The sequence below is a fragment of the Tupaia chinensis genome, unplaced genomic scaffold, assembly GCF_000334495.1.
Source record: "Tupaia chinensis unplaced genomic scaffold, TupChi_1.0 Scaffold000352_1, whole genome shotgun sequence".
NCBI lineage: Eukaryota > Metazoa > Chordata > Mammalia > Scandentia > Tupaiidae > Tupaia > Tupaia belangeri.
Window position 1 is genome coordinate 27,300 of NW_006159846.1, and position 6,201 is coordinate 33,500.

General features: G+C 41.9%; 1 pseudogene; it reads left to right on the top strand.

The window, feature by feature from the left end:
* Nucleotides 1-1,828: 1,828 nt before the first annotated feature.
* Nucleotides 1,829-3,785, top strand: LOC102494386 (protein FAM149A-like; annotated as a pseudogene).
* Nucleotides 3,786-6,201: the final 2,416 nt, after the last annotated feature.

Sequence of the window (6,201 nt, forward strand, 5' to 3'; positions counted from 1 at the left end):
AGCAAAACATACAGAAAACAAGAAATGGAAAATTATTTGCTGACAACATGTTTGTTGATGTGCTTGATTGAGACAATATACAGTGTACTCTGGATGGAAAATCTCATTTTGTATGTTGTAACGATGTACAGTGAATGAATGCAAATACATAAATTGAAATAAAAGTAAATGTTTTTTAAAAAAGGATGAAAAACAACCTATGTATTACCTCACCACTTGTTTCTGTGGTGAGAACACAATATCTACTTTCAGATAATTATTCAGGTATACAATATAGTGTAATTAATTGCACTGATATGATGTACATCAGAACATTTGAACTTATTCCTTTTGTCTAACTCAAATGCTATGTTCTTTGACCAACATTTTAATTTTAATTTAATTTATTTTTTGGAGAGAATTTTGCTATTGGGCACATGTGTTTGCTGGAGAGACACTCAAATCAAGACACAAATCAAGAAAGCAACCCCAATAGGATGGTCACACTGCAATTCCTCTCCACCATTCTCTCCTTGGGATTTTGGGCAAACACACACATGTGTCTGGGATGAGTTTTAAGACACTGGGTGCAGGACTCAATTTGTGTTCTACCTGGGAGCCCAGCAACCTAACCACTACACCATCAGCTGCTCTCTTGACCAACATTTTTAAAACCTAGCTACCTTCAACCTCTAGTAGCTATCATATTATTCTCTGCTTCTGTGAGTTTTAGTTTTCAATACTCTACTTACATGTAAGATGGCGAGGTGTATGTTTTTGTGTACCTGAGTTATTTCAATCAGCTTAATGTCCTCCAAGTTCATCCCTGTTGTTGAAATAACAGAATATGTTTTGTTACTTTTAGGGTTCATGTGATCACCAGAGACTAGGAGAGAGAAACACTTCCCAGTGGAGCTTCATCATGCTTCAATCCCTTCTCCGTTTCTCCATTCTGTCAGGATTTCAGGAATGCACACACATATACATAGTGTGTTTCTTTAGCTACCAAAAATGGGATTCAAATCATGGTCACTTATGTAGAACCCTGATGTTTTACACATTAAGCTATGAAGCTGGTATGCAGAATTCTATTTTAAAGGCTGGATAATATTCTATTGTATACATATATAAAAGGTTTTCTTAAAAATAGTAATTTAATTTATTAGTATTATTTAATTTTCTATTGGACATGGGCTCACTAGAGAGAAACAGATAGCAAGAAAGGGGAAGAGAGAAAGTGAAGGAGCAGGCTGACAGTTCTGGGACTTGAATTGTGATCAACCATGTGAGACCAGCACCTCAAACACCACAGCACTTGCTGGTCTCTGTAACATGCTATAGTCCATTTGTGTGTAATAGTTACATTAATGTCTTATCACGACTATTATGAATAAATTTGCAATCAATGGGGAAGCATGAATATATTTTTGATATAGTAATTTCATAGTTTTTACACATAATTATGTAATTCTTAAGTCACATGGTAGTAGTATTTTTAATTTTGTAAAAAACATTAGAAAGGGACCAGCAGTTAGCGTAATGGCTATGTTGCTGGACTCCCATGTAGTCGATTGTGGTTCGAGTCCCAGACCCGGTGGCTTAATAGAAAATAATAACAACAAACAAATAGCTAAAATACATAAAAAAATATTTTTTAAGAAAAAGAGACAGCCCGCTCAGTCTGACCCCAAAGGTCGCGGTGGCCAGGGGAAGAAGCTGGAAGGGCGACTGCGGGCTGGGAGGCAGGCCGGGCCCAGTAGCTCTGGGATCTGGCCTGTGCGGGCGGGAAGTATCTGGAGCGCTGCGAGCCCGGGAAGGAGTGCTGCGAGCCCGGCCAGCAGCGGCGCCCATGGGCCGAGCAGATCCTGCCAGAGCGCCCCAGGTCGCCCTGCTGGAGGCTCTGGGTGCCCGGGTGCACCCGAGCGGCGTGAGCAGGGCTAGCGGAGCTGCCGGCGCTGAGCCCAGGTCCCGGGAGCGCCGGGGGCACAGCCACCTGCTGCCTGCCACCTGCAGCCTGCATGGGACCCGCGCCGCTTGCCTCCGCCGGTGGCGCCTAGGCCTGGTGTGGCCCGGCAGGACCCAGAGGGTGCCAGCCGAGACCTGGGGCTGATCTTGGTTGGAAAAGGACTATCAGAAGGATCTAGGAAGCAGTTTCATTGTGAAAAACAAAGACCCCTTACCTACGCATTTTAGAAGAAACATGCAGAAAGTCACCAATAAGCACACCTGTGAGTCCCTGTCATCGCTCTCACCCAGTGGAAGCCGCACACCCAAAGTAGCCCACAGCTCTTGACCTGGGTCTGCCACACCCAGTTCTGCCGCTGGCTTGTCTAGGAGAGGAGCTCCGTTTATTCTTGGAGAGATGAGGAATTTGACAAAGCCAATGCACAGAAAGTGCAGCGGTTATTTTGGGAAGTCGAGAAAATGTTACTGGAAGGGAAAGTGAGCCCTCAGACCCAGAATCTACAGGCTGCATGCAGTGAGTGGACAAGGGGATCCCTCCATCTGAGACTATGAGGAAGACAGCTGATCCTCCCAGCTGATAGGGGTTCCAGCACTTCCAGGGCAGCCTGCCTGGTTCTGCCATCCACAGACTCTTACATGACACCACGGCCACCGCAGAGGGCTGTGTGTCTCTGGCTCTCAGGTAGTCCCAGCAGCCCTCTCCGCCTGTGCCCTGCCAGTCCCCAATGGCACAGAGATCGCGGACCTCACACCAAGTTCATCCCTGGAAGAAGAGGTTTACGACATGGATGGAAAGATTGAAGAATATTTTGTTTTCGACAGAAAAGAAGATGATGAGGTGTGTCTTGAACAGAAGCCAGCTTATCGCCGTGGAAAGTGGCGGAAACCTGGACTTCCTCCAATTTCCCCTCATGACTGCATCAAAGATGCGGTGGTGTCAGAAGTGTTTGATTACTTCTGGGAAAATGAGGTAGAAATATTGGAGGAACTGATTAGAAAAAAGTGGGAAACTACACTCACAGAAATTTAAAATAAAAAAAAAAACAGAAAGAAAAATTGAAAGTAGCTGAAAATAAACCTACACATACACTCCTTTCCCGTATTAATGCTGACACTTAAGACTAAGTGTTCCCCCATCCAGAAGTTCTAAAACTTGCAGCATATCTCTGGCTTCTCATCTTAATTCACCCCAGATTCCTCACTTCTCCAGCAATTTTTATAGTGATTTGAATGACGTGATGACAATCCAAGCAAAATCACTTCAGCAGAGACCTACCTATTTTGCAGACAGAACACAGAATGAGCAAGAAGACAAATCACTGGGCATTGGGGGCAACGCTATTTCTCTGCACGGCACTGACTGGGACGAATCTTAGATACTCGAGGATTACAGACTCCTGCAAAGAAAACACCAGTGCATAGGAGATTGCCATCTCTTGCTTCAGAGACACAGAGAATAAAAACCCCTAATGTGTATAGTGATGAAATTCTTAGGGGAACAAAACTGCAAACTGGCACAGACCACATGTCTTCCCCTCAGCTCAAACCACCAGGAGCAGGTTTCCTCCAATAGGCTCAGAGACCAGGACGCAACACCCAGCAATTCCTGGATCCTGCCCTGTTTCTTACAGAGGAAGATATCCACAAAACTGTGTGTTAAGTGCAATGCCTGATAGCATTGAGCGATCACCTCTTCGAGAAAGATTACCCTGGAACAGTTTTCAAGGCCCAATACAACACAGACATTCAGGTCAGATACACCTTGGAAAGCTTCATTGACACCAATGGAATTTGCTGATCACACCTGGACAGGTCAAAGTACTTTGACAGGACAACTTTGACTTCAAGAGATTCTAAGTGGCATCTTGATATTACTTCACCAGAACTGCAACTCTTCTTGGATATCCAAAGTCTCAGGATACCATTTATCACTTGCACTATGGAAGAACAGGTATTATACTATTTATCTGTTTGTCTGACAATCTATTAGACTATGTGAGAAAAATGCAAACAAATGAGCAACTTAATTTAGAACACTTTGCAGTGTAAAGAGAATCAAAGTCAAATTCTCTGAATTTTTTTTTTTATTGGAAGCATTTCTGAAGCTCTTTAGACTTTGCTCAGAAGACCTTAATATGTGTTTGCAATACATTATTCTATCAGATACACACATAATACATAACTATTTATTACATATCTATTGTGTATTTTTACTCACACACAAGATAATATATGAGTATATTATCTATAAATATACCATTTTGTAAATTCGTACCTTGACTTTTTAAAAATCTTGTTCTGTTAATAATTTAATCAAAATCTTAAGTCATTAACAGATGTTATTTCCTCCTTGCTGACCCCATAATTCACTGACTAAGGAAGCCATATTCCCAAGTACCTAGTTGTGGTTCGCATCCCTGTCTGATAGCTTGAAAAGATGCTGGGTGAGGGGACCAGCAGTTGGCATAATGGCTATGGACTGGACTCCCATGTTGTCAACAGTGGTTCGAGTCCTGGGCCCGGTGGCTTAAACTCACACTGGGTGCATGTGCACACGTGCCCAAGATCCTGAGAAGAGAATAGAGGAGAAGGGATTGTTGCTTGGCCATCCCCCCTGGGGGGTTGATTTCTCCCTTCCTCCTTTGTCTCTTTGTCTCTGTCTTTTTGGAGAGCTCACACACCCTATAGCAAAACCTCACCAAAAAAAAAAAGTAAGATCATATTTAAGACTCAGTGTAAGATTCAGATCATCGTAGTCAGCATACTGACTTTCCTTATGCCTTGTTTTCAATTTTAAAATACTTTAGTTATGAACCTCTTTGGGAAATGTCAGTGGCTGATTCTTCCAAGTCAATTTTGTTCTACTAGTTTTCATTTTCAGATTCAGGGAACCTGTTTAAAACTATCTCACATGTATTGATTCTTGAAGCCAAATATAAATGTAATTAAAATCTATTGCATATGATCTCATCTCTACTGTTTGCAATTGAAACGCACTTCGATTGGAGGGAAGGCTTTCACCATGATCTGATCTGATCTTTGCTCAGATGTCACCTCTGCAATAAAGCCTTCCCTGACCCTTCTCTCTAAAAAAAAAAAAAAAAAAAAAAGAAAAGAAAAGAGTCATAGAGACATGATATAATTCACAATTGTTTTCATTTGTATTTTTCTAATGATTAGTGATGTCAAGTGTTTATTCATATACCTATTGGCCATATATATACTTTCTTCTGAAAAATTTCTATCCAGTCTTTTGCACTTTTCCCCTTCAGTTACTTGTTTTATTAAGTTTTTAATTCATTTTTTTGAATATTAACTTTTTATGTAATATATTACTTACTAATATGTCAATAATTATGCAGTTTCTCAAAAATATTTTTGTCTAATTTGTTGGACAGAATCATTTTCATTTTATATAACTTTGTTTATTATTACTTTTCTTGTTTTTCATCTTAAGATATATAAAAGTAGTATAGGGCCAGCAGGTGGTATAATGTATATGGCACTGGACTCCCACATACTCGACCACATTTGAGTCCTGACCCGGTGGCTTGAAACTCATGCCAGGAATGTGTGTGTGTATGTCCCAAATCCATATAGAAGAGGTGAGAAGGGACTATAGCATAGCCATTCCTTGTGGTGGTGATTTCTCACTTTGTCTTTCAGTGCTACTCTTTCTCTTCAGTGAGTGCATGTGCGTTATGGCAAAACATAACCAAAAAAGTTACATATGGAGCCAGCAGGTGCCATGCTGATTAAGGCACTAGACTCCCACATGGCCAACTGGTTTGATTCCTGGACCTGCTGGCTTGAAAATCACACCCAGCACGTGTGTGTGTGTGTGTGTGTCCAAACCCCTGAGAGGGGAATGGAGGAAAAAGGATCACACTGGAACATCTGTATGTGTCCAAGACTGTGGGAGGGGAATGGAAGAAAAGAGATTGCAGTGTGGCCATCTCTCAGATTGGGTGAGATTGCAGTGTGGCCATCTCCCAGATTGGATGATTTCTCACTTTCTCACAGTCTCTGTCTTCCTCTCTCACAGAGCACGCCATGCCCCACCTAAGGCAAAAACCTCAAAAAATATGGTAATAAAATTAGACCATCATTTTTTTTTCAGAGGTTTTTGCTATAGGACGCGTATGTTCGCCAGACAGAGAGAGACAGAGAGACAGAAAGCGAGAAATCACCCCCCAGGGGGGATGGCCATGCCCACAATACCTTCTCCTCTATTCTCCTCTCAGGATCTTGGGCACG